We start from the raw sequence: 9596 nt of genomic DNA, 5'->3' as shown, positions 1-9596 counted from the left end.
ATGAGTGGATACTCTGCGTTGTGTTCTGCCCTCCTCTTGAGGATCGAGTGACTCCACCAACTCTACCAATTGCATGACCGAATAGCAGACAGCAACACCTGAACTTTACATTGATCAATTTTGGGCACTAGCAATACCGTGTTCAATATATACAATTATAAAGCTGTATATATTACAGCTTTATAATTGTATGAAAATCGGACACCAGCTGTAGCCTACCATTTTACTTAGTTAAAACTAGGCACCAGTATTATAAACACCAGACACCGGGCGTGGTATTTACATTCATGAACATCAGGCACTATCCTGACAAAAGTTAACTTCACCTAAATGTGTTGCCAAACGCTCGGCAGCCCCCCCAGCCCCCCAATTTGAATGGCTGCTGCGGTTTAGGGTTTTCCCATGCCCCCGTTAATGATGAGCGCCGCCCACGCACCACCTGGCGGATCTTTGGAGATTCTCCAAGAGCGGTGGCACTGTGATAAGCGATTTGCACTACTGAACAGTATGAATCCAGCCACCTCAGTTCGATTCCTGGCCGCGGCTGGCAGTTGGGCGAGATATCTGAACCCGTTGGAGCGCTTTCTCACCACGCTCCCGCATTCACCAACCAACCTGTACTTACCAGCGCGGTGATGTATGGTTAAACAACCCCCCAACGGAGGACGTAGAAAGGCCTTCATCCAGCAGTGGATTAACAAAGGGCTGTTAATTATTCCAAATAGCACGGTTGACTACGTACGGCGCGAAATAAGTTCAACATACATAGCTATTCTTTGGGTCTTTCGGTAAAGCCACGTAGATAGAAAAATAATAAAAAATATAAACAATATCACGACGTTTCGATCGCAACACAAACAATCGTCATCAGGTGAACAAATATAGCGGGAGAGTCAATGTTAATGCAAGTGGTGGGCAGCCAACCTGACGGTGGTTGGTTTTCCACCAATCAAAGGGCCGCCAGGTGAAAATTAGCATGCTAATGAGAGATTAGCATGTTACTGAGAGATTAGCATGTCAATGGAATCGCAGAGCCGCAACCGAGGGGTAGTCGGCGCGTGAAGTGGCTGTGTTGGTGTGAATCCTGTGAAATGGGCATAAAGCACAACTAACATCGGAAGGTGGTAGGATGGGAACATCATAGCCAGTTATGATTTAAACTGGTTGATAACGTCCTTCCAATAATTGCTCAGTTTGTACCCATCTTCTCGGTAGAAATTGTGTCAGTGTCTATATATATAGATGGCTTCATGAACGAATCTTTGTTGATAGCCAGTGGGCCTGCGAAGTACCTTCATCTTAGAGAAATCAATTTCGTGTGGGCCCACCGCATTAAAACAATGCGATTAAAACAATGCGATTTTCCGTTAACATGCTAATTTTCACCTGGCAGCCCTTTGTTGGTGGAAAACCAACCACCGTCGGGTTGGCTGTCCACCACTTGCATTAACATTGTCTGCTGACATTGGGGCTACGCCCATTTCAAACCCTTATAAATAGTTTGCCTTTGGAGGCTGACCTTTTCCTGAAGACGACCGCTTGTGTTGCAATCGAAACGTCGTAGTTTTTTGTTATTTTCTTTGAACCTACCTACGTGACTTTACTGAAAGACCCAAAGAATATGAATTCCTGCAGTCACGAAAGATTAACCACAAGAACCCAGATTATTGTATGTGGTGTTGTTATTCTTCCAGCAGAAGGCAGTGTACTCCCATTAACGCGTATCAGTGCTGTTGCATGGATAACCCCATTCTGTAATCTGACTCCCTGGTTTACAATAATTGAGATTTTGAGTGCGGTTTGTGAATGTAACCAGACTGCACATGAATGCCATGTTTACATTGTTTGAATAAAAGGAGGAAACTCATTGGTTATGCATACTGTGGCAGTTTAACTTTGGATGTGACAGTGTATTGCTACAATATATGCGTGTCATCTCATTCATTGCTCATTACAACGAGAATTAGAGTAAAAGATTTTAAATATCACAAGTAGACTTCATTAAGATATGAAGGGTACACACATGCGAAATGTGCAGGCTACAACACAACACACCAATGTTATCTACAATACTGTCATAACATGCATGTTTGTTACATATGTTTAACAGTATGAGCATAGCGCTCAGCACACTTTATCCTTTAGTCACAATTATACAACATGGTCATAGTGCTTTCCCACCTGATGACGGACGCTTGTGTTGCGCCCGAAACGTCGTGATTTATTTTATACCTACGTGACTTTTACCGAAAGAACCAAAGAGTATTAAATTACTAGTGTGGCTTGGTATCGCTGTGGCATAGTGGTTTGCTTTTTTACATTTTCACTGCTGCGGGATTTGCCCCAAAATGCGTTTTCTCATGCTGCCCATTGTTTGTGCAGGCTAGGGCACACAGCGGTCGATTAGATGGCTCAACGTATCGCCTAATCCAGTCCAATGTTCGGTGGAATTGGGGACACATCTACATTATGGCGGAGACATTGTCTGCTCTTCAATTTGTTATTTATATTCTCCACAACGACGCCAATTATTATTTTGAGTTTTGTATTTTACAGATTTGCGTCAAACTAGGACCCATACCTTAAAGAGGGAGTTAACAGTAACGGTTCAAGTAACCCTGAATGCTGATGAGACACTGCATCTCGAAACCAGTCCACAATTTGCTTGGACTAAATCAATGCTGCTGAAATTATGCAATCCCAGTAGGCCTGTGCAGCCAATGGGTTGTGTGAATATATCTTTATTTTTTTTATGTGGAGAGACAGATATATGGAGCAGTGGTACTGTTTGTATATACATTTTGTCGAATCACTTTTCATTTCACGCTGAACGTGCTAGTGTATGCTTGCGGTAGCACGTTTGCCACTTGTTGCAGAGGTTCACAGTCCGATTGCAGTGGCTGCCCTGGTTAATACTGCGTATTGGATTAACCATAAAAGTATGCAGCATCTTCACTGTGGACGTGAAAGATCCCGTGGCATCATTCACGAGAGTATGCCATTGTTTGCTGGTGTAATTTGTCAAATTTGAAACTTACCCGCAAATTACTCAAGTGGGAATATACGGATTAAATCAGAATCAGAATATGTATTTTGACTGGAGGAATCCGATGAGCTATGAAGCTGTTTTTCACAGATGTCCAGTAATGTTCATATGTAGTAACCATCGCCCCGCGACGGCAAAAACTTTGCAGAACCCTCCTGAAAACGAGTCATGAGACTCAGTGCGGCTTTGCTGGGTAAAACACATAATCGATTAATAAAATAAATAGCTATTTGGATGGAGTCTTTCTATTCTGCTATGGTTACATGTTCTTCACTGTTCATGCACACTCTTCCAACTACGTGAACTTGTCACGACAATTCCGTTTATGCTATTGTATATTACGTAAAGTGAAAAAACATAAACACAACATTGAAATGTATAGCTCATGTGCAATTTCGAATTGAAGTACATACTGTAATATATATTCTTACATAGTGAATTTGCATACTTAGTAATATATTATAGGGCTTAATACCCAATAAAGGCCAGCAATAATACATTTAGTTTCAACGTTTGTAATTTAATGTGATGATTATAATTTGCCATGACTTATCATCCTAGTCACTTAAAAAATTAATGAAACATTCTTGGGCACATATTTGCTAATTTGATTACACAGTGTCTATCGTGTAAAGAGGAGGCAGCGTGGCACTGTGGTGCAATAGTTAGTTAGCCACGGCTAACATTAGTGGCAATTGACAACTAAAATGGTCCTGCCAACGCACACCAGCATGCTCAAGTGTGTCCAAAACAACCTCCACGACCGACATAATAAAGGCTGTAAATTATGAATGTTTTTTAAATTATTTCCTCTAAGAGGTTTTTTGGATTGAATTTGGATGGAGTCTTTCTATTCTGCCATGGATATATGGTATTCACTGCATGGTATTTATAAAAATATATATAGTGGTCAACTGAGGGTTAAAAACTTGGCTTTACGGGAGTGTTTTGACTTATGTTAACAGAATGTACAGTCCATTTATAATCACCAACACAATGAAAAAGCAAATATGGTGAATGATTTTAAAATTATCCCAGCACATCCCACCATGAACAAGAATTAAGTAGTAATTAACCTCCCTACTAACCTCTAAATATCATACAAATTCAAACAGTGCAGAATTGTCATCTGATGTTCTGTGAATCATTTATTTAATCCAGCGAAACTATCAAAAATTTAAACAATATGGGGATATATCGATGCAATTCCAATTTTCGGCAGCAAAGAAAATCCAAAGACCTGAGCTGGAGGAACATCACCGAACGGTATGAGGTGCATGCCATCACTCATTATTCAGCGCGCGTCGGGGAGGCGAAGGCAGGTTTAATACACGTCGTTTGTTTTTGTCATCACTACTTAATGAGGCCTGCATGTTCAATCTGCAGGGCTGTTTACATGGGTGGGTTTGGGCAGAATTGATTTTTCACTCTCATCATTACCAATTCACATACCATGATCATTCAACCATATAATACCTGCACAGATCAAGAAGCCATTATCATGTGTTCTTCTGGTAGCCATCTTGCCTCCATATACAATGTGTTTTTTGGTACAAATTTTTGGGGGAAATTATTCAAGAAAAGAACAGCTCTTCTAAATATTTGTTTTAATGCTTTATTCATATCTTGTAAACTTATTTTAAGATAGGCTATTGTTGCTGAGGATGATAATTGCTTGGCAATGGAGAGATAAAAACAATACTGAAGTAGAATTGTGTATTACCAGGTAAGGCCCACTGAGCTATTATAGCTTTTTTTCAGAAGCGACCTGGCCACAAATGATAGCTCAACGAAGTGGCTTATCATTTGGAAATTTATATTTCTAAATATGGAGGGAAAAACCGACATACCCGGAGAAAAGTCCACGTGACCACAGGGAGAATATTGAACAGGCATCAGAGTCGGGATGGAATCTATGACCTCTAATATACCAGGTAAGGTAGTTAACATCTCGCCACATGTGGCACCTGAAGTGTGGTCAGTGATTTGGAAACTGCAGCACGATGCACCCAGGGTCCTGAGTTCCATTCTTGGCCATAGCTCATCACACCAATTGCAAGTAATATCTGAATCAGTCTGGGGCCCACCTTCATCAACTCGCACTGACCAGCATGGGCAGAGAATGGTCGAACAATCCCAACTGACAAGGCATGGGGAGGTTTTCATGCAGTCATTATTATCTATACGAGTCTGCAGTTGGTAAGTGCTGAAAGAAAATGAATTGGTTTCTGCTTGAACACAGAACTGCAGGGCAGATGTGAAAGCAAACCAGGTTGAAGGACTCTCGCGCTCAGTTAGTGATTATGAAATGTGTCAGCTTAGAGGAGTGCTGAAAAATAGTCCATCAATGGTGAAGCGACTGCAGTGTCTCATCACCAATAAGTTGTTAGGTTGCAGACAATCCGCTCAAACAAAACAAGTGCAATGATTGTAGCATGACCCCTGCCCCCCAAGATAAGTGTGGATGTAAACAGCACATTGCAATAATACAGTCGAGTACATTTATCTGTATGACCTAGGGACCAGGTTGACACTATGCACTTAATCGGAATAATGCTATTAAGCATAGCTCATGCCGCCATGCATTGCAATATGTACAGTGAGGGAAAAAAGTATTTGATCCCCTGCTGATTTTGTACGTTTTCCCACTGACAAAGAAATTATCAGTCTATAATTTTAATGGTAGGTTTATTTGAACAGTGAGAGACAGAATAACAACAACAAAATCCAGAAAAACGCATGTCAAAAATGTTATGAATTGATTTGCATTTTAATGAGGGAAATAAGTATTTGACCCCCTCTCAATTAGAAAGATTTCTGGCTCCCAGGTGTCTTTTATACAGGTAACGAGCTGAGATTAGGAGCACACTCCCTTTAAGAGTGTGCTCCTAATCTCAGCTCGTTACCTGTATAAAAGACACCTGTCCGCAGAAGCAATCAATCAATCAGATTCCAAACTCTCCACCATGGTCAAGACCAAAGAGCTCTCCAAGGATGTCAGGGACAAGATTGTCGACCTACACAAGGCTGGAATGGGCTACAAGGCCATTGCCAAGCAGATTAGTGAGAAGGTGACAAGAGTTGGTGCGATTATTCGCAAATGGAAGAAACACAAAAGAACTGTCAATCTCCCTCGGCCTGGGGCTCCATGCAAGATCTCACCTCGTGCGTGGAGTTGTAATGATCATGAAAACGGTGAGGAATCAGCCCAGAACTACACGGGAGGATCTTGTCAATGATCTCAAGGCAGCTGGGACCAAAGTCACCAAGAAAACAATTGGTAACACACTACGCCGTGAAGGACTGAAATCCTGCAGCGCCCGCAAGGTCTCCCTGCTCAAGAAAGCACATATACATGCCCGTCTGAAGTTTGCCAATGAACATCTGAATGATTCAGAGGACAACTGGGTGAAAGTGTTGCGGTCAGATGAGACCAAAATGGAGCTCTTTGGCATCAACTCAACTCGCCGTGTTTGGAGGAGGAGGAATGCTGCTTATGACCCCAAGAACACCATCCCCACCGTCAAACATGGAGGTGGAAACCTCCTTCCCTCAGCCAGGGCATTGAAAATGGGTCGTGGATGGGTATTCCAGCATGACAATGACCCAAAACACACGGCCAAGGCAACAAAGGAGTGGCTCAAGAAGAAGCACATTAAGGTCCTGGAGTGGACTAGCCAGTCTCCAGACTTTAATCCCATAGAAAATCTGTGGAGGGAGCTGAAGGTTCGACTTGCCAAACGTCAGCCTTGAAACCTTAATGACTTGGAGAAGATCTGCAAAGAGGAGTGGGACAAAATCCCTCCTGAGATGTGTGCAAACCTGGTGGCCAACTACAACAAACGTCTGACCTTTGTGATTGCCAACAAGGGTTTTGCCACCAAGTACTAAGTCATCTTTTGCAGAGGGGTCAAATACTTATTTCCCTCATTAAAATGCAAATCAATTCATAACATTTTTGACATGCGTTTTTCTGGATTTTTGTTGTTGTTATTCTGTCTCTCACTGTTCAAATAAACCTACCATTAAAATTATAGACTGATCATTTCTTTGTCAGTGGGAAAACGTACAAAATCAGCAGGGGATCAAATACTTTTTTTCCCTCACTGTATATACTACCTTCATTAATAAAATAACAGTATATTGTGTAGTACTCTGGATTATTTTAAACACTCTGACAATTTAATTAGATCCTATTGCTGTATGAGCCTAAAACATTCTCTTGAGCATTTTCTTTGAGTAAATTACATGTGTTCATTTTGAATTGCGCACTCTGATGGGAATGTCAAAACAATATTTCAACACAGTATGAAGAAATTTGGTCTCCTGCATACTTTCAGACTTGCTTCCAATTTGATGTCAAAAATGTTTTTATTAATTTTATTACTGACTCTGTAAAAATTGTGATGCCTATTGGCGCCTACATACCATAGCAAGTTGAGAGGGTAAACCTGAGCAGCTGCCCTCTGCTCTAAAGGGTAGACACATGCTTCCACTGACCCCATACTCGTAAGGGGTCATGACTTGTCAAGGCAAAACACCGTTTTGTAAGAGCTTCATCGTTCAAGGAGAATGAAAGGGCACTCTGTAACTCATTGCGCTGAGCCAATCAACCCACTTGCTCGAGAAAGGGAACTTAGATTTTTGCCACGATGTGTAGTGTAACGGCAGGATACCCCAGTTGGTCTACGCCTCTCCCCTAACATTCTATGAGAACACATCACAGGAAAAGGGGCCGTATAAAACAGTTTCTCTCATATTATGGGATTAAAAAAATCACAATATTACCAGAATTAACACTGTGTTTCAATGTGAGATATGCCATGCCAAGAGATGCACAGCGATTTTTATCACGAAAAAAATCTCCAATTAAGGATCATGTATATTTGCGGAAGTGGATATAGGAATTATTATTAGTGCATCTGTCATATATAATTGTGTTAAAAAGCTGTCCACGTGTGGTAGGGTAACATATGGACACTGTTACCTCTTTGCCAGATATCTGGCCAGCGTGGCAAGATAGGCCAAAATATCATCAAGAGGGCCTCTCTAGAGCTCCCTCTAGTGGAGGCCCTTCTGCCAACAGTGGAGTAAGAAATTTAATGAATTCCCACTTTGCCCATAATGTATGCATGTTGAACTTGTTTCGTACCGTACGTAGCCAGCCATGTTAATCGGAGGTGCGATTAGTTTTTTGCGGATACAGATAGAAACACCTAATGTCTAAAGATTACCAGTACCATTGCTTGAAGCAGTGTGAAAGCCCAGGTCCCAAGAGGCTGGGTGATGAGCGTTGCGGTACTTTTATTTCCAGAGCTGTCTCTTGAACATATCCAATATCCAAACGAGGTGTAAATCTCTCATTTCCCACTGATGCAGAAATGCAAAGTCGCATATCTGTTGCTGCCATCGCCGCGTAAAACCGAGTCTCGCGAGTCTCCCACGAGCCACGTCGCGTGCCCGTCTCTCGGCAGTGGAAGTCAAGCATGCTTTCAAATGTTCTCCTCCCGCGTTCCTTTGAGCACTGTAGCAATCCTAAAAGTACTGCTGTGCTCAAGCAGTGTCTTTGCTTGGTAGATCATTAGCTATGTGGAATGCTGCCATTCATTATATCTTTCTTCTTTTTTATATATGTCTCCGCACGTGCGCTTGCGAGGGATTTGTCTGTCGAACGGTGGGCTTTAGGTCGAAAAAAATGTGCCAGCCAGCACGCCCTAAGCCCCGCGGTAGGAATAGGCTGTTCCTTTTTCACGTCCGTCACCTTTAAATTAGTTAAATTGGCGATTTAGTGGGATTTTGGTATATTTATTTATTTATTGCGCGACATCGACCGTACCAACTCTCACGCCAATTGCGCGGGGGGAGGGGACGGACCCTACCAAGTGATGCGCGTTCGGTCGAGCTCACGGGGGATATTTTCTTTTATGCGTTTAACATGCAATACATAACACAACATGCAATAACATGCAATAAATATAGACATAACGCTGCGGATATTTCTTCACAGTGTGATGTCCTCTTCGCCCCCCCCCCCAATACGATGCGTGCAGTTACTGCTATAAGGTCCGTTCATATTAATATTATTACAGCGCTTAGATAGCATTATTGCAGTATTGTTTACTATTATTAAACAAATACGTTGGCAGATATTATAATAATAATGTTTGTGTGCACAAAACAAACATTTTCATTATTAGCTTGCTAAATATTCCCTTTTTTAGCTGTGCTTTTATGACGCTGCGACGGTCTACTGCCAGTCTGTGATGTGGCCTGCTGCCTGCTGATAATTAATTCAAGTTCACTGGCACTCTATTATCTACACTGCTAATTTTCCTTTTGACCATTATGAGTGTATGCCAGTCTATAATCTGTTGCCTGCTTCTTTACCTCACTCAATGTACTACCACAGCCTTTAATGTCGACTGTATTCTGCTTTTTCAGCTGCTGCCCGTATTGCCAGCTATAAGCAATGCTTATGTCATTTAGTCGGCGTACTGCCAGTCTATAATCTAGACTGTAGCCTGCTTCTCAACTTACCTGTGCGTACTGC

This window comes from Petromyzon marinus, chromosome 2 (assembly GCF_048934315.1).
Source record: "Petromyzon marinus isolate PM22_M1 ecotype Great Lakes invasive population chromosome 2, UKy_Petmar_22M1.pri1.0, whole genome shotgun sequence".
Taxonomy (NCBI): domain Eukaryota; kingdom Metazoa; phylum Chordata; class Hyperoartia; order Petromyzontiformes; family Petromyzontidae; genus Petromyzon; species Petromyzon marinus.
This window is presented reverse-complemented; position numbering follows the sequence as displayed.